This window comes from Nannobrachium achirus (assembly GCF_963921795.1).
Source record: "Nannobrachium achirus genome assembly, chromosome: 7".
NCBI lineage: Eukaryota > Metazoa > Chordata > Actinopteri > Myctophiformes > Myctophidae > Nannobrachium > Nannobrachium achirus.
The window spans coordinates 67,829,393-67,849,257 of record NC_137816.1 but is presented as its reverse complement, the minus strand read 5'-3'; the positions used below and the strand labels follow the sequence as shown (position 1 = coordinate 67,849,257).

The 19,865-nt window shown below is 41.7% G+C and overlaps 1 protein-coding gene across 1 annotated transcript in view; it reads right to left on the bottom strand.

Annotated features, from left to right (window-relative positions):
• LOC308288434 (uncharacterized protein) overlaps positions 1-19,387 on the bottom strand; it is a 30,547-nt gene extending 11,160 nt beyond the window's left edge. Inside the window, exon 1 of the mRNA XM_080729868.1 lies at positions 19,250-19,387. The gene's annotated coding sequence lies outside the window, so the exon portion shown is untranslated. The remainder of the gene's footprint in view (positions 1-19,249) is intronic.
• Positions 19,388-19,865: the final 478 nt, after the last annotated feature.

Genomic DNA, 19,865 nt, shown 5'->3' with positions numbered 1-19,865 from the left:
AGTTTGAAGTTACAATGGGTGTGTGTGGGGAGACAGGCCCTTCCACTGCTCCCTGTTGAAAGTGGAATATCCCTTTAAGTCATTGTGTTCAAAATGGACCTATCTTGCAAACTTTGGAAGCCAATGTTAGCCAATTAGGATGGAATATGAAATATCGGACAGATCCGTCTTGATCACATGACTATAGAGATACTGTGTACTGATTTGCATGTTTTTTTTGATAAAATCTCAAGGAATAATAGGAACACATTTGTTTTACATAAGTCGGCCTCCTGGTGGCGCTATGAAAGGCAGATATGAAAAATGCAGGGAGTGCACATACAAAATGGTACACTGATCAGTGGAGTTATAGTTAAAAAACACAAATCGGCCTGTTATAGCGCCACCATGAGGCTGATTTGATTTTTTAAGTGGCATTTTTTCCTTGGCCTATCGGGAATGTGCATGCACAATTTCACCAAAATCGCACACTGCGTTCATGATCTCATTTTTAGCCAATCAGGATGGAATATGGAAAATCGGACAGATCCATGTCGATCACATGACTGAACAGATACTGTCTACTGATTTGCGTGATTTTTGGACAAAATCTGTGGGAGTACTGGCAAAAGTTAGTTTTGCAAAAAATCGGCCTCCTGGTGGCGCTAGAACAGGCCCATGTGAAAAGGCAGAGGTTCTGAATTGGTATCAAAGGAGTGTGTGTGCACAGTTTGGAAGGGACCGGGCCAACGGCGCCGGAGATTAGCTGGTAACAGTCAGACGGACGCACGCATGAACACACCCACGGACGGACAGGGGCGAAAACATACTCTCCCCCATGCCTTCGACTGGTGGAGACAAAAAGGCACACAAGGACAACAATAATTCAGATAGATTGTGTGTGTGTGTGTGTGTGTGTGTGTGTGTGTGTGAGTGTGTGTGAGTGAGTGTGTGTGTGTGTGTGTGTGTGTGTGTGTGTGTGTGTGTGTGTGTGTGTGTGTGCGTGCGTGCGTGCGCCCAACTACAGCATGCATGCAACATTGCAACTCCAAATGTACCGGGCACAGACATTTACGAGGAACGTGCATGTTTGGATCAAGGTTATTTACTGAAATAAAAATAAAAACTACAATAAAAAAAAAAAACTATAACTAAACTGAAACGGTATTGTGTGTTTGCAAAACTAACTAAAACTAACTAAAATGATAGAGAAAATCTCCTTAGTTTTCGTCTTTGTCAATTTAATTTGGATGGATGTCCAATCTATTTTCATTAGAGATGGGCCGGTCAATCGGCCGCCGCATCAGTAACCAGCGGCCACTGACATAAATTCTCAGCACTGCTCAGCATGCATGATGCTCTGGGACCACCAGAGCAGGATTTTGACTTGTACTAAACATTAGCAAGTAGCAGCCAGCCTACTTAGTGGCAGCCTACAGTATACAGATGGTGCTAATTACCTTTGCAATGTAAGGATATATTTCATAATCCTGTGTCAATGTCGTCTCTAAGAAGAAGAAGAAGAAGAAAAGCATCGTGTCACCATGCTTTCCTGCCTCCAGTCCAGACGGTCCATGCAGAATTGCAAAAGCTTTTGCAAGCTACAGAAAAAGCCATTAGTCCCTTTATTTTAGCCAGTTTAAAAGGAAAATCAGCTCCAGTTTCTCTGTTGCTGAAAAGAAAAAGTCTGTTCACTTTGTGCTATGTCCACACGCTGGATTAATGAATGTCCACAGGTGAAGCCTGTTAAAGGTCATTAATAGTCTCCTCTGATAGTTTCACAAAGTACCCTAAGCAACAGAAATGTATATGTAATATTTGAAGTCCCTGACAGAGGTTTTACAAGCCAATTCAACAGCAGCAGCATTGTCATGAGGTAAATATTTGAAAGGAACAGACTAGAGTCAGATTATTGTGACATAAGGTAAATTTCCCAATAATAAAATCTAATAATTCGCTCCAACGTGATACATCAACTGTGTCAATGGCCCATGTCCTTTTTTATATGCAAATCGCTATTTCATTGTTGTATTTGTTGAAAGGTGTGAATAGAGGTCTCATTAATCCCCCCCCCCCCCCCCCAATGAGAGACCGAGTGGGAATGTTTCTGTCTGCAGATACACTCCATGTATTGAAGTGATTATAGATAATCATGTTTAAGTAATTAGTGCTTATTATTAAACATAACTATTATTGCTGCAGTCATCAAATCAATTTCAGTAGACTTACTTTTATAAGTATATTATAAGCCAATAATACTAATAATACTAATAATACTACTAATAATAATAAATACTGTTAATTAATGACACACACACACTCAAAGTACATGAAGAAACAACGCTTTTTGTGTGCAACATGGCTTGGAGCAGTTGTCCGTGTGTGAATGTTCGCACGCGAAACACTAGGATGAGCCTGCCGAAGGCGGGCGAAATTCTAGTATACCCGAGTAGCCCGGTCCCCGACCAGACGATTGGCCACCCAAAGGGCAGAGATCTCCATATATGGGCATAAAAGGGACACAGACAGTCAGATACAGAGATCTCGATATATGGGCATAAAATGGAAGCAGACAGACAGATATCTCCATATATATGGGCATGATATCTCCATATATGGGCATAAGTGGACACAGGCAAACAGATGGTCAAAACAGGTCGTATGACAACAGGTATAATGGGGTTTGCATTAAAGGGTTAGCATTTACATCGTTCCCGAGTAGGCCAGTCCTCGACTAGACGCTCGGCCGCCCGTCAGGCATACAGGGATCTCCATATATGAGCATAAATTGGACGCAGAAAGACAGATATCTCCATATATGGACACAGGCAAACAGCCGACTAGACGCTCGGCTTCTAGTTTATTATAATATTAATTCCATTAATTGTGTTAAAGTATGGCTGTTATGTATAGGTCCGACTTTGGTTTGTGATTGAATTTGAGATTGATTATATGTTATGCAGTCTGACGGACAAAATGAAATCTAAAAAAAATAAATCTGTGTATTATACAGTTTGTTAAAATGATAGCCTACTAGTCATTTTATACTAAGTTTTATACCATTGCATATTCTATTGAGCATACTGTTGTTCATTCAGATTTTCCAGTGTATCGTGCGTTATTGTGTTATTTCCAATTAAATAAACAATCTAACTACCACTGAGTTCCCGTGGCAAAACCCATGAACTTCGAGCATCAGGTTTGGTATTTGAGCGTCGTTTAGGACCACCTACTTCATAGCCTATTATAACATGTCCACTAATAAGGAACCAATTCAGAATATAATCAAACATCTGAATGAACTGAAAATAGAAATGGATAGAGAGTAGGCCTAGGCTATGGCAACATCAAATCGGGAATATTAGTATTTCCCTTAATTACAGATCTTATGAATAGGCTACGTGAAACAGTAAATAGCCTATTGACAATTTGTGATTTAGTCCTAAATTTGCATTATAAACGTTAACAATGGGGGAACCATTATTTTTGCTTTATTCTCCACTGCTCTGTAATATACAAAACAGAGGCTCCGAAATAGCTAAATGACATTTAGTGGAAATGTGTTATCCTCTCACCAAGCACCACAAACGTAGGCCTATATGTGAAATGCTGCGGCAGCTGAAAGCAATGGATTTAGATTGATCATCCGCGATGTTGCGGGTGATCAACCTGTTCTAAAATAACAGCATATTTATTTCATGTGCTAAAGGGCTTGGCTAGAATGTCAATAGAATCTATAAATGTCAGGAAACAGAACAGACGCAGTTTCTGCTTGGTTACACTTCAGAATGAGAAAATACTGTATTGGGGTCCATTTGATTATAGGCCTACATGTAGCCTACTGTAATATCTGTGGGTTAGAACTCTGCATTCAGTCTTTATCTATAATAACTAAATAAAGCTTCAGCTCTTTGTAATTTTTTCGTAAAAAGAATTACATTATGTGTTGAAGCCATTTGAGTATTTGCTTTATGATTTGCTATGAATTATGCCTGACCATGATATGAAATATAGCATTTTTATTTTGGGCCTTGTATTGCTTAATTATTGCTGCTATTAATTATGATGATGATGATGATGATGATGATGATGATGTTGATGATGATGATGATCAGATTAGAGTGATGCAATTCCCTGTAGAGGGTGATGTTTACTAATATGGGTGTTCTCCCATTGTGATCAGGGACAGGTGACCGGCTGTTTACAGAGTAGCAGGGTAAATACATTTTCAACCACAAACATATCACGAATAATTTTATTTTATTTAAAACAAATGTCGGGCTTTTCATATTTCTCCCTGTCAATAAAGTACCTGAAATGATGTTAATTCCAAAGCCGCTTTTACATTATAATATTATAATTATATAATATGAATATCATGATACATGTTAGTTTAGTTTAGTTTATTTGATCATCATATTTTCATAAAGGTCATACATTCATATAATCATTGTTACAGGTGATCAAAAGGAATAGGCTGAAGCTGAAAGCTTGTGAATGCCTATCCTACATGTTCATGAATTAAGACATTGATTAGTGATTAGTGTTCAGATTATTATTATTTTTTTCCAAAAAAAAGAGAAAGAAAAGAAAAAAGAAAAAGAAAAGAAAGAAGAAAAAAGAGAAAAAAAATAATTAAAAACTAAAAACAAAATGTATAAGGAAATAGACTTGATACATTCCATAATAATAACAATTCAAGAAACAGAGATATGTTACAAAGTAATAGTAAGAGAAATAATAATAGAATTAATACTACTAACAAGTACGAATAAATGATAATGAGACTATGAAATGCTGTATTTGGCCAGGATATTTAATTTGAGTATTTTTTTAAATTGTGAAATGTTCTTACTGTGTTTGATCTCTTCTGTCAAACTATTCCAAATATTTACTCCACAAATAGAAATGCACATACTTTTTTGGGTGGTCTGAACAGTTGCTTGTTTAAAATTGAGTTCCCACCTTCGTAGGTCGTAGCCACCCTCCCTATCACTAAACATGTTAAGAATGTTAGCTGGAAGCAGTTTATTTCTTGCTTTGAACATCATTTGAGCAGTTTTGAACTCTACTAGGTCAGGAAGTTTCAATGTACAAGACCTCAAAAATAGATTATTAGTGTGTTCATAAAACCCCACTTTATGTACTATTCTTATTGCCCTTTTTTGTAATATAAATAAAGGATGAATATTACTACTGTATGTGTTTCCCCACACTTCCAGGCAGTAGGACAGATAAGGCAGTATGAGCGCGTTGTACAGGGTTAACAGAGACGTATAATTAAGTATATCCCTTGTTTTCCCTAAGACACCAACATTCCTTGCCACTTTTGCCCGCACATACTGTATATGGGATTTCCAGTTTAATTGATGATCTATTACTACTCCCAAGAACATATTTTCGTAAACTCTTTCCAATTGAATACCGTCAATTTTTAGTTCAACTGGAGTGTTTGGCGGAATAATTTTATTTCCAAAAATCATAATTTGTTTTTTTTAGATTTAGAGATAACTTATTTAAGGCAAACCACTGCTTTAGTTTGTAGAGTTCAGCTGAGACCACATCCAGTAGTTGTTTAATGTTTTCCCCCGCACAAAGGATGTTTGTGTCGTCGGCAAAAACAATTCAAAATGCTTGATACCTTGCAAATATCATTTATGTATAATATGAATAGTTTAGGACCTAATATTGATCCTTGCGGTACCCCACAGGTGATGTTGGAGCATGACTTATATTCATCAATTTGAACATATTGCTGTCTGTTTTCAATGTAACTTTTTATCCAATTTAGCCCAATGCCTCTAATTCCATATCTTTCCATTTTTTCCAGGAGAATATCAAAGTCTATTGTGTCAAAAGCTTTTTTCAGGTCAAGAAAAATACCTATTGCATAGTCTTTATTTTCAATTGATGATGTCAGTTTTTCAGCAAGCTCCATCAATGCCATGTTAGTTCTAAAACCATATTGACTGTTAGTTAGTATGTTATGTTTTTCAATAAAGCTGTCTAATCTTGTAGAAACAATTTTTTCCAGAATTTTTGAAAACTGTGATAGCAGTGAGATAGGCCGGTAATTTGTAAAAATATGTTTGTCTCCCGATTTGTAAACTGGGATTACCTTTGCCATTTTCATCTGTTTGGGAAAGATGCCCGTTTTTAGTGACAGATTGCAGATATATGTTATTGGGTCGGCCACTTCAGTAATAACCTTTTTTAGGAGTGTCATGTTTATACCATTTCCATCAGTTGATGTTTTATTTTGGAACTTTTGGACAATGTCAGTAATTTCCTTTTTGTTTGTGCTGTAGAAAAAGATAGTGGATGGATTTCTTTCAACAACGGTTGGAGGACCGCTGCAAGCTGTAACCGGGTGAAACTGTTTAGCCAAGTTTGGCCCGACATTTACAAAGAAATTGTTGAACCCCTCCACAATTTCATTCATTTTTGTTATTGATTTGCCCTTTTCAATAAAACTATTAGTGTTGTTCGAGTTGGTTCTTTTTCTAATTATTTTATTCAATATGTTCCAAGTTCCCTTTATGTTATTTTTATTTTTTTCCTCACTCATGGTGGCAGGAAGAGCCACTTGAACACCCAGAGGACTAGACTGAGATACTACCAAAGCAAGCAGGACTTTGATCTTTTTTATCTTGTTGCACTTAACTCTCATCTCTGTTATTTGTCTGTCTCTCCAGATTGGAGCCTTGTTTTTGTTTAATTGTATTTTTGGCCTAGTGTGTGTTGTCAGAACACACTCTGGGACACTCTCTTGGCTAATACCCCTCCCCACTGTCTGATTGGTTCCTGTGATCCTGCCCCTCCTTTGTTGCTGTTCAGCATATAAGAGGACTCAGGTCACAGACACTTCTCACTCATGGTGGCAGGAAGAGCCACTTGAACACCCAGAGGACTAGACTGAGATACTACCAAAGCAAGCAGGACTTTGATCTTTTTTATCTTGTTGCACTTAACTCTCATCTCTGTTATTTGTCTGTCTCTCCAGATTGGAGCCTTGTTTTTGTTTAATTGTATTTTTGGCCTAGTGTGTGTTGTCAGAACACACTCTGGGACACTCTCTTGGCTAATACCCCTCCCCACTGTCTGATTGGTTCCTGTGATCCTGCCCCTCCTTTGTTGCTGTTCAGCATATAAGAGGACTCAGGTCACAGACACTTCTCACTCATGGTGGCAGGAAGAGCCACTTGAACACCCAGAGGACTAGACTGAGATTCTACCAAAGCAAGCAGGACTTTGATCTTTTTTATCTTGTTGCACTTAACTCTCATCTCTGTTATTTGTCTGTCTCTCCAGATTGGAGCCTTGTTTTTGTTTAATTGTATTTTTGGCCTAGTGTGTGTTGTCAGAACACACTCTGGGACACTCTCTTGGCTAATACCCCTCCCCACTGTCTGATTGGTTCCTGTGATCCTGCCCCTCCTTTGTTGCTGTTCAGCATATAAGAGGACTCAGGTCACAGACACTTCTCACTCATGGTGGCAGGAAGAGCCACTTGAACACCCAGAGGACTAGACTGAGATACTACCAAAGCAAGCAGGACTTTGATCTTTTTTATCTTGTTGCACTTAACTCTCATCTCTGTTATTTGTCTGTCTCTCCAGATTGGAGCCTTGTTTTTGTTTAATTGTATTTTTGGCCTAGTGTGTGTTGTCAGAACACACTCTGGGACACTCTCTTGGCTAATACCCCTCCCCACTGTCTGATTGGTTCCTGTGATCCTGCCCCTCCTTTGTTGCTGTTCAGCATATAAGAGGACTCAGGTCACAGACACTTCTCACTCATGGTGGCAGGAAGAGCCACTTGAACACCCAGAGGACTAGACTGAGATACTACCAAAGCAAGCAGGACTTTGATCTTTTTTATCTTGTTGCACTTAACTCTCATCTCTGTTATTTGTCTGTCTCTCCAGATTGGAGCCTTGTTTTTGTTTAATTGTATTTTTGGCCTAGTGTGTGTTGTCAGAACACACTCTGGGACACTCTCTTGGCTAATACCCCTCCCCACTGTCTGATTGGTTCCTGTGATCCCTGTGATTCCTGTGAGCCCGACATTTACAAAGAAATTGTTGAACCCCTCCACAATTTCATTCATTTTTGTTATTGATTTGCCCTTTTCAATAAAACTATTAGTGTTGTTCGAGTTGGTTCTTTTTCTAATTATTTTATTCAATATGTTCCAAGTTCCCTTTATGTTATTTTTATTTTTTTCCTCACTCATGGTGGCAGGAAGAGCCACTTGAACACCCAGAGGACTAGACTGAGATACTACCAAAGCAAGCAGGACTTTGATCTTTTTTATCTTGTTGCACTTAACTCTCATCTCTGTTATTTGTCTGTCTCTCCAGATTGGAGCCTTGTTTTTGTTTAATTGTATTTTTGGCCTAGTGTGTGTTGTCAGAACACACTCTGGGACACTCTCTTGGCTAATACCCCTCCCCACTGTCTGATTGGTTCCTGTGATCCTGCCCCTCCTTTGTTGCTGTTCAGCATATAAGAGGACTCAGGTCACAGACACTTCTCACTCATGGTGGCAGGAAGAGCCACTTGAACACCCAGAGGACTAGACTGAGATACTACCAAAGCAAGCAGGACTTTGATCTTTTTTATCTTGTTGCACTTAACTCTCATCTCTGTTATTTGTCTGTCTCTCCAGATTGGAGCCTTGTTTTTGTTTAATTGTATTTTTGGCCTAGTGTGTGTTGTCAGAACACACTCTGGGACACTCTCTTGGCTAATACCCCTCCCCACTGTCTGATTGGTTCCTGTGATCCTGCCCCTCCTTTGTTGCTGTTCAGCATATAAGAGGACTCAGGTCACAGACACTTCTCACTCATGGTGGCAGGAAGAGCCACTTGAACACCCAGAGGACTAGACTGAGATACTACCAAAGCAAGCAGGACTTTGATCTTTTTTATCTTGTTGCACTTAACTCTCATCTCTGTTATTTGTCTGTCTCTCCAGATTGGAGCCTTGTTTTTGTTTAATTGTATTTTTGGCCTAGTGTGTGTTGTCAGAACACACTCTGGGACACTCTCTTGGCTAATACCCCTCCCCACTGTCTGATTGGTTCCTGTGATCCCTGTGATTCCTGTGAGCCCGACATTTACAAAGAAATTGTTGAACCCCTCCACAATTTCATTCATTTTTGTTATTGATTTGCCCTTTTCAATAAAACTATTAGTGTTGTTCGAGTTGGTTCTTTTTCTAATTATTTTATTCAATATGTTCCAAGTTCCCTTTATGTTATTTTTATTTTTTTCCTCACTCATGGTGGCAGGAAGAGCCACTTGAACACCCAGAGGACTAGACTGAGATTCTACCAAAGCAAGCAGGACTTTGATCTTTTTTATCTTGTTGCACTTAACTCTCATCTCTGTTATTTGTCTGTCTCTCCAGATTGGAGCCTTGTTTTTGTTTAATTGTATTTTTGGCCTAGTGTGTGTTGTCAGAACACACTCTGGGACACTCTCTTGGCTAATACCCCTCCCCACTGTCTGATTGGTTCCTGTGATCCTGCCCCTCCTTTGTTGCTGTTCAGCATATAAGAGGACTCAGGTCACAGACACTTCTCACTCATGGTGGCAGGAAGAGCCACTTGAACACCCAGAGGACTAGACTGAGATACTACCAAAGCAAGCAGGACTTTGATCTTTTTTATCTTGTTGCACTTAACTCTCATCTCTGTTATTTGTCTGTCTCTCCAGATTGGAGCCTTGTTTTTGTTTAATTGTATTTTTGGCCTAGTGTGTGTTGTCAGAACACACTCTGGGACACTCTCTTGGCTAATACCCCTCCCCACTGTCTGATTGGTTCCTGTGATCCTGCCCCTCCTTTGTTGCTGTTCAGCATATAAGAGGACTCAGGTCACAGACACTTCTCACTCATGGTGGCAGGAAGAGCCACTTGAACACCCAGAGGACTAGACTGAGATACTACCAAAGCAAGCAGGACTTTGATCTTTTTTATCTTGTTGCACTTAACTCTCATCTCTGTTATTTGTCTGTCTCTCCAGATTGGAGCCTTGTTTTTGTTTAATTGTATTTTTGGCCTAGTGTGTGTTGTCAGAACACACTCTGGGACACTCTCTTGGCTAATACCCCTCCCCACTGTCTGATTGGTTCCTGTGATCCTGCCCCTCCTTTGTTGCTGTTCAGCATATAAGAGGACTCAGGTCACAGACACTTCTCACTCATGGTGGCAGGAAGAGCCACTTGAACACCCAGAGGACTAGACTGAGATACTACCAAAGCAAGCAGGACTTTGATCTTTTTTATCTTGTTGCACTTAACTCTCATCTCTGTTATTTGTCTGTCTCTCCAGATTGGAGCCTTGTTTTTGTTTAATTGTATTTTTGGCCTAGTGTGTGTTGTCAGAACACACTCTGGGACACTCTCTTGGCTAATACCCCTCCCCACTGTCTGATTGGTTCCTGTGATCCTGCCCCTCCTTTGTTGCTGTTCAGCATATAAGAGGACTCAGGTCACAGACACTTCTCACTCATGGTGGCAGGAAGAGCCACTTGAACACCCAGAGGACTAGACTGAGATACTACCAAAGCAAGCAGGACTTTGATCTTTTTTATCTTGTTGCACTTAACTCTCATCTCTGTTATTTGTCTGTCTCTCCAGATTGGAGCCTTGTTTTTGTTTAATTGTATTTTTGGCCTAGTGTGTGTTGTCAGAACACACTCTGGGACACTCTCTTGGCTAATACCCCTCCCCACTGTCTGATTGGTTCCTGTGATCCTGCCCCTCCTTTGTTGCTGTTCAGCATATAAGAGGACTCAGGTCACAGACACTTCTCACTCATGGTGGCAGGAAGAGCCACTTGAACACCCAGAGGACTAGACTGAGATACTACCAAAGCAAGCAGGACTTCGATCTTTTTTATCTTGTTGCACTTAAACCTCCTTTTTTCTCCTAATCCAAGAATCGGACCTGAACTTCTCCAGACACGTCCAGTAAAGGAGCTGCCCCACATGGATTAGTATAACTTTTTACTTGCTCTTAGGACACAAATTATTATATTATTGTCATAATTGTTATATTGTTATTAATTGTTATATTGTTATATTATATTGTTATATTGGCATATTTAAAAAAAAAATGTGCTTCCCGACCATTCCTACTCTGCTCTCCTCTCATCGCACTAGACACTATTACACCCAGCACTGTAACACCAATAACCTAATTTACCCACCTCGCTCACCTAGTCAACGCATTACAGTCCAAGGCGGCCTCTGGAACTGCCACTCAGCTGCAAAGAAGAACATGCCTGAATTCATTGTAGGCCAGGCTACTTTGAATTCCCTCCAATTCCTTGCACTGACAGAAACCTGGATAAATGCCAATAACACGGCTACTCCTGCTGCACTCTCTACAGCACATACATTTACACACACTCCGCGTCCCACAGATCGTACTGGGGGCGGCACAGGCATTCTAACATCTCCCAAATGGAAGATCCGTGCGTTAAACCTCTCTCACCTATCTCTGTCCACATTTGAATGTCATGCCATTTCAATAACACAACCTGTCTTTCTCACCATCATTGTGCTCTACCGCCCCCCAGGGACCCTCGGGGATTTTCTGGAAGAACTGGACTCTCTGATCAGCTCATTTCCGGAGGATGGTACACCCCTGATTCTACTGGGTGACTTCAACCTACCAACTGAAGAGAAGTATCTCCCCGTTACATCCCTATTGTCCTCATTTGATCTGTCCCTCACCCCTTCCCCTCCCACCCATAAGGCAGGGAATGTACTGGACCTTGTGTTCACCAGAGCCTGCTCCCCCTCAAACCTCATTGTTACCCCTGTAAAATACTCTGATCACTGCTTCATAACCTTCTCCCTCTCCCTCTCTATCCACAGATCTAAACAGACCCTCCCTCGGACTGTCACCACACGACGCAACCTGAGGACCCTGGATCCCTCCATTCTCTCCTCCTCCATTCTCTCCTCCCTCCCAACCCAAGATATCCTTTCCTCTCTCCCTCCTGACACTCTAACATCTTCCTTTCTCTCCTCTGTCTCCTCAGCCTTCGATCGGCACTGCCCTCTCTCGACCAGGCCAGCACGCCCAAATCCACCGGCTCCGTGGCTATCTGAAACCCTCAGAACTGAGCGAACACCTCTCAGGGCGGCAGAGAGGAAGTGGCACAAGACGAAGCAACCAGAGGACCTATCTCACTTTCACGCACTCCTGTCAGGTTTCTCACTCGCACTCTCCACTGCAAAATCATCATTCTACCACACAAAGATCCAATCATGTACCTCAAACCCTAGGAAACTGTTTAGCACATTCTCAACCCTCCTCAAACCCCCCCCTCCCCCCCCTCCTTCATCCCTCTCAGCGGACGATTTTGTCACCTACTTTGAAAAGAAGGTTGATGATATCAGTAGTTCATTCTCCCATCTCCCCCAGAATACAGTGTCGAAAACACGCAATTGTATCCCTAACATAACATGTCTATCCTCCTTCTCCCCTCTCTCTGCAGATGACGTCATAAAACTAGTGACTTCCTCTAGACCTACCACCTGTGCCCTGGATCCAATCCCTTCTCCACTCTTCCAGACGATCGCACCTGACCTACTCCCCTTCATAACCGCCATCATCAACAGTTCTGTAACTTCAGGCTGTGTCCCAGCTGCCTTCAAGACAGCCAGAGTATCACCACTCCTCAAGAAACCAACTCTTGACGCCTCGGACGTCAAGAACTACAGACCGGTATCCCTCCTCTCATTTCTTTCAAAAACCCTTGAACGTGTGGTCTCTAACCAGCTTTCTCTCCATCTCTCACAGAACAACCTGCTGGACCCCAATCAGTCAGGTTTTAAACCGGCCCATTCCACAGAAACGGCACTCCTAGCAGTCACAGAAGCACTCCATGCTGCCCAGGCTGCATCCCACTCTGCAGTCCTGATTCTTCTGGATCTATCAGCGGCATTCGACACAGTGAATCACCAGCTGCTCCTGGACACCCTTGCTGACCTAGGCATCACCGGGACGGCACTAAAGTGGTTCTCCTCCTACCTGTCGGACCGGACCTACCAGGTCTCATGGAAAGGTTTGCTTTCATCCCCCCGAACCCTCCAAACGGGAGTCCCCCAGGGATCCGTACTTGGCCCTCTGCTGTTCTCCCTGTACACCAAATCCCTTGGTGCTGTAATCTCTGCTCACAATCTATCATATCACTGCTACGCTGATGACACTCAACTGTTTTTGTCCTTCCCCCCTTCTGCCACCCAGGTGGAAGAGCGCATTGCTGCATGTCTGGCCGACATCTCACAGTGGATGTCAGCCCACCACCTCAAGCTGAACCCGGACAAGACGGAGCTACTCTTCTTCCCAGCTAAGTCTTGCCCCATGCAAGATCTCACTATTTCCATAGATAATGCATTGGTGACTTCAGTTCCGACTGCTAGAAACCTTGGTGTGGTCCTGGACACCCAGCTATCATTTAAGGCACATATTGCATCAGTCACCCGGTCCTGTAGGTTCACACTCTATAACATCCGTAAAATCAGACCGTTCCTCACCCAGGAGGCAGCGCAGCTCCTCATTCAGACATCTGTCATATCAAAACTCGACTATTGTAACTCTCTCCTCACTGGTCTCCCGGCATGTGCACTTAAACCTCTCCAACTGATCCAAAATGCCGCGGCACGACTGGTCTTCAACCAGCCTAAGTTCTCACATGTCTCTCCCCTTCTCCGCAGCCTCCACTGGCTCCCGGTTGCGGCCCGCATGGAATACAAAACACTGATGCTGACCTTCAAAGCAGCCAAAGGTATGGCTCCTCCATACCTCCAAAAGCTGATCAACCCCTACACCCCCACTCGTTCACTTAGATCAGCCAACACAGGGATGCTGACCGAACCCTCGCTAAAAACTCCAGGGCAAAAATCCACTCGTCCGAGACAGTTTGCCCTCTTGGCTCCCAAGTTGTGGAATAGACTCCCTGTCGCACTTAGAACAACGGACTCACTCGCTACCTTTCGCCGTGGACTGAAAACTCACCTTTTCAGACTCCACCTAAACCCTTAGCACTACAGTAAAATCAATGACCATACATGAAGCATTTGTTTGTTAGGTTTCTTTAGAACTTGATTATATTGTGTTTTTCTCTAGATAGATATCCATTTACATTGTTATATTGCTGTTAATGTACTGACCTATTATCTTGTTTATTATTGCGATGTTGTATCTGCTTATTGTAAGTCGCTTTGGATTAAAAGCGTCTGCTAAATGCCTAAACTGTAAACTGTTTCCTAATAATTTGTTATAGTAATCTTTTTTACATCTTCTAATTATAACCATTAATTTGTTTTTATAGGCTTTATATTTAGTTTCTTTATCTATTGTTCTACATTTGATAAAATCTCTGTATAATTTGTTCTTTTTTCTGCACGCATTCAACAATCCGTTTGTCATCCATGGTTTGAGTGCTTTAGAGTTTTTTTTATATTCTAGGATTGGACAATTTTTCTCATATAATAACAAGAATATATTTAGGAAATTGTCATATGCTGTATCCACATTTTCTTTGTCGTACACCTCGTTCCATTTTTCAGCTGCAAGGTCCATTTGATGTGCCTTTATTGCTGTCACAGATGTAACTCTTCTGTATGTTTTCGGCTTTACCACCTTTTCTAAACTTGAATTACAGTCATAGATTGTGAACACCGGTAGATGGTCAGAGATATCATTAATGAGTATTCCACTGACTGTGTTTTCCATCAAGTTATTCGTAAATATGTTATCTATAATTGTGGCAGAGTGCGGTGTAATCCTAGTTGGCTTACTTATCATAGGGTAGAAGCTCATACTGTACATAGCGTTTGTAAATTCGTCAATTTGTATATTATGTCTGGGGTTCAAAAGATCTATATTATAGTCCCCACAAATATAGCAGGCTTTATCTGTCTTTGCAAACATCTCTTCCATAAAGCTCTTAAAGGACAGAATGTTGTTTTCCGGAGCTCTATACACACAGCTTACTATGAAATTTTTCTTTTTTTCCATAATTATTTCTATTGATATACATTCACACACATCTTCCACAGCAATAGACATATTTTCCATAACCTTGTAATGTAATCAGTTGGAGTGGGAATTGTAATAGAGCGTGTCAGACCTCAGACCTTTAATTATGACAAAAACAAAACAGAAGTTTCTTTCATATCTAATCAACAGACAACTATTTGAAACAGGTTGTCTGAAAGTTGTAGCCACGATAAATCATATCACAATCATGTATAGGTCTATAGCCAGTGTTTCCCAAACTTTTTAGCCTGTACGTGACCCAAAAAATAAATTAGTTTTCCCTGGATCCAAACTAGTAAAAACAGCAGATCTACAGCTTGTAGAGCAGGTGGAGCAACAGGACATGCAATGCTCCATCCCAGACCGAACATCGAACGCCTTGGACGGATGACATGACTCTCACTGCCCGCCTCGGTTCCAGTCATGCTGGTTCTCAATTCTCCTCTAACATCGCAACGATATTTTTAAAATGTCCTGGCGAATTAATATGACGTTTAAACAACAAAATACTATCCTAAAATGTCTTAGAAGATAATGCCGCGTCACAAAAAATAAGATTGGGGTCGTTTAACTCTCTTACTGCCACAGAATTTAACAAAAAGCTCCATCCACTGCCAGCTAAATTTGAGAATTGTCGCTCATCTTTGAAGGCCTACTGGAGAAAATTGGCTTTGACTATAAAGACAACAATTATATGGCAACGAAGAATAGAATGTCTACTTTGCAACAGAAAAAGATTTTGTGTTTTTATCATGTTCTATTCATTAGCTAGAGGCTGCAGAATATGGCCTAAAAAACAGCTCTTTGAGAACATAAAGCTGAGAAAAATGCATATTTGTGAAGGAGACATTTTCAGGCAGAAATCTCTCTTTAGCCTTTTATTGCTGGCTTCAGTAACATCACACGTATGATCAGTGGTTGTTTACAAACAAATTCAAAAAAATAAAAACAAGAAAGTGTTTTTTTTTTTACACACTTTTAGTGTGTAAGAGCAGTAAGCGCAGTGCAGAACATTGACAGTGACATGAGCTTTTCAGCCTGAATTCTGCTTCAGCTTTCAGGGTTTTCTTTATCTCACACTTTTTAGGTTGAAGTACAGTACAAATGATTGATGAAAATAAAAAAATAAAATATAACACAACATTTTAGACACTAGAACTCAATTGTAATACTGCTAATGGAAAAAGGTTGGGGCCTACCTGTCCTTACACAGGCCTCAACCACTACATGTCTACAGAGTGTGTGTGTGTGTGTGTGTGCACGTGCGCGCGTGTGTGCGTGTGTGGGTGTGTGTGTGTGTGTGTGTGTGTGTGTGTGTGTGGGGCTCCATTCTGTTTCACTCCAGCCAGGCTCCTCCGGAAGGGCTCCGCCGGGTCTGCTGAACTCTGCACCCCTACCACGTACACGAGCCCATGGTCGATCTGTAAATTATACAAATACATAATTACTATAAAATACATGAAAAGTAGTACACCTCCAAGCTCACAACGCGTCACAGCAGAATGCGTGGAGGAGCCTACTATTTTCATCAGAAGGCCGTTTTAGAAATTTCAACCCCTGCCTCTCATTCTATGCACTTCCCTGCTTACCACACAAATATATATAAAAATATATATAGTAATTATGTAAAAACAGCATTCATGGTCTGGAGAGGGCACTTTTTACAGATGGATAAAAGTCAGGGGCTCAAGCCCCCTTTGATGTCTATGTGAGCATGTGCCTGGTGCTAAGTCTGATTTACAGAAAAAAGTGTTTTGTTCTTTGTGTTTTTGTCCTTGTCCTTGGACGACTAGCTGGCAATGAAGAAGTAGGCTCATCATCGTTGACTCATCATCTAAAATTATAGCCAGGAAAATATCAAAAAGTTTATATGTAAACAAATCAATTTACAATTTTGACATTTAGCAAATGACTTACAATAAGTTCATATGTAATACATAAAATGCAGATATAGTAAATAGTTACCATGCATTTACTGTCACAGTGAAATGCCCTTTATACCCTGTATATATAATGTCACAATGCAACATAGCTCTGTTTACACAAAGCTGTACTCCAACTGTATATAGGCTATCTTCCCCATTTTCAACTGTTTTTATTTATAACTGTTTTCTCATGCCAATAAAGCTTCTTTGAATAGAATTGAAAGGCTACATCATTCATCATCATCAGCGGTGTTACTGATGTTACATCATGATGTTGTTACATCAGCTACTGATGATGATGATGATGATGATGACGACGACGACATTGCGGGGCGTCCACCGTACGTGCATGGTACGTGCACGTGCCCCACGTGCACCACACGTAAAAAGAAACCTCTCCCTCTCTCACACACACACGCATCGTAGGCACGCACACACAAACTAAGCCAATAAATCCTAAATTCCCATCAAATAAAAAATCCTAGTAGCTGTGCAATGCACCGTACACTACACGCAGTACGTGCACGCGCGTGATAGGAACTCCACGTGTCCTGTATAGCGACAAAAACAAACGCATACACTTGGATCCTAACTCTATGCTTGGATCAAATTGCTGATCCGGTCCGGATACGGAAACATTTCTTGCATGTATGTGTACGTGTAAATAGCCGGATGCAGTAGGCGGGCTCTAGCCGGATCCCACTGGTTTATTCGCAATAGAGACCACTCAGACCATGGTTTGATTGACACGCCTCGGCTTGAGGCTTGAGCCTGCAGGCTTCTAGCCTAGTAAACTAGCAGGCTTCATCACGGATGCGGTGGAAAGAACGCCTGAAGCGATGCTATCACATACAGTATACATACATGCAGATGCACTGGATTCTTACCACTTTAGTTTGGACAGTAGAATCATGGCCATCGTCCAGTGAGTCTCTGCCTCTGTACGTCTGGTTGTTGAATGGGCGGCGGTCACGGCGGGCGGTGGTCTCTTGCTGCGCCGAAGATGTGGTGTTATAGGGATCCATCCAGCACGGGGGTCTCACTCTCAGGAGTGTCAAGTATGGCGGGGGTCTCCGAGTCCATATCGGGATATCAGGAGGCTATTGATCCACTTTTTGACCCGGTTCTTCGCGACCAACGGCGCCAAGAAATGGAATATGTTTCTCTTCAAAGCCAACGCCTACACTACAGGAATCTTTTTCTCTTCTTCTTCATCATCATCATCATCATCATCACGACCACCACCACCATTCGTGGGCGCTGCTGGGTCACCAACGCGGGTAGGTTCAGGTTGTAATCCTAAAGTTTGTTGTCGAAACTTTCCTTCCGTGGGTCTGCTGCTGACCCCGGCCATTTGGCACCTCCCCGGCCCCGGGGTGGTGGGGGATGGTCGCTTTGCTTCGGCGGAATGATACAAACAAGCAGAGGCTGAGCAGGTCCTAGTACTTGGCCTAATACATCTCAATATTCTAGTACTGCTAAATACTACTACCTACTACAATTACTATACTACTAATACTATAAAACAACTGATTTCCGACAAAATGATCGCTTGTACCAACGTTTCTCTCTCTCTTTCTCTACTAACGGCGATGCATAAAACAATATAGTCCCTCAGCTCAAGGCTGCTAGCAGCTAGCAGTGGCGTCAGTTCAGAACAAGCTAAGGTATGGCAACATGACTGGTGTCTGGTGAAGACACCAGTCATGTTGCCATACCTTAGCAACAGGCACGATGAAAAGTACATTTTTATTATTTCCCCCTGTCAAGGTATGGCAGCTGCATACCCCTGCCATACCCAATTGACGCCCCTGGCAGCTAGGCGCTCTGGTCGCTCTGGGCAGGCGGAGCCAGGACAGTCTGTTTACTTTTTTTTTTATGAACGGTTTCCGGCTGTCCTCAAAAGACCCCGACGACCGATTATAGATTCACAAGTTGCGCAAGGACCGCTTTTATCATAATCCATAAAAAACATCAAACGAACGAACGGCCGTATCGGCATGGGAGCTTCTTGCGGATTGGGGCGAACAGGAACGTTCAAAGCAGTATAAGAGTTAAGAAGGTTTAAAAGTACAGCGGAGGGAACAAAATGGCGGACGATTTTTTTTTTGCGTCCGAAAGTTCTCGGCTATGCACTTGGCAACTGCCGTCTGATTTCACAGGCAAAATGTGCACTTCACAGGACAAGCCCTACACTACACTAGCACTAACCTAGCTAGGGCTACACTACGAAGGGTGCACACTCTGAATTGGGAAGTGGCTATATTGTCTTTATACTCACGTCTTGGTCTTCTCAGGAGTCTGCAACTCGTCTGTCTCTCTGCTTCTGTTCTTCTTCAGTCAGTGTGTGACGTGTCTCTTCTCTGAGAGTTTCTTTATGTAGAAGAACACTTGTTTGCTGTGGCCCGCCCGCCCACACACACACACACACACACACACACACACACACACACACACACACACACACACACACACACACACACACACACACACACACACACACACACACACACACTTGTTGGCTTATAGTAGCAGGCAGTGGTGTAAAGTAACTAAGTACATTTACTTAAGTACAGTACTTACCGTAAGTACACTTTTGAGATATTCATACTGTACTTGAGTATTTCCAATTTCCAACACTTTTACTTCTACTCAACTACATCTTGCAACCAAATATTGTACTTTTACTACAGTAGGCCTACAATTATTTAAACCTTTAGTTACTAGTTACTATGCAGATATAAATTATAATATTATTAACCACTTTAGCCCTATTTTATACCTAGGCTGTTTGAAAATAGCAGATCTACAAGCTCACTGCAACGTGTTGCAATGTGATGCGCTGTGAGCTTGTAGATCTGCTATTTTCAAACAGTTTGAACTTTTACTTTTGGTAC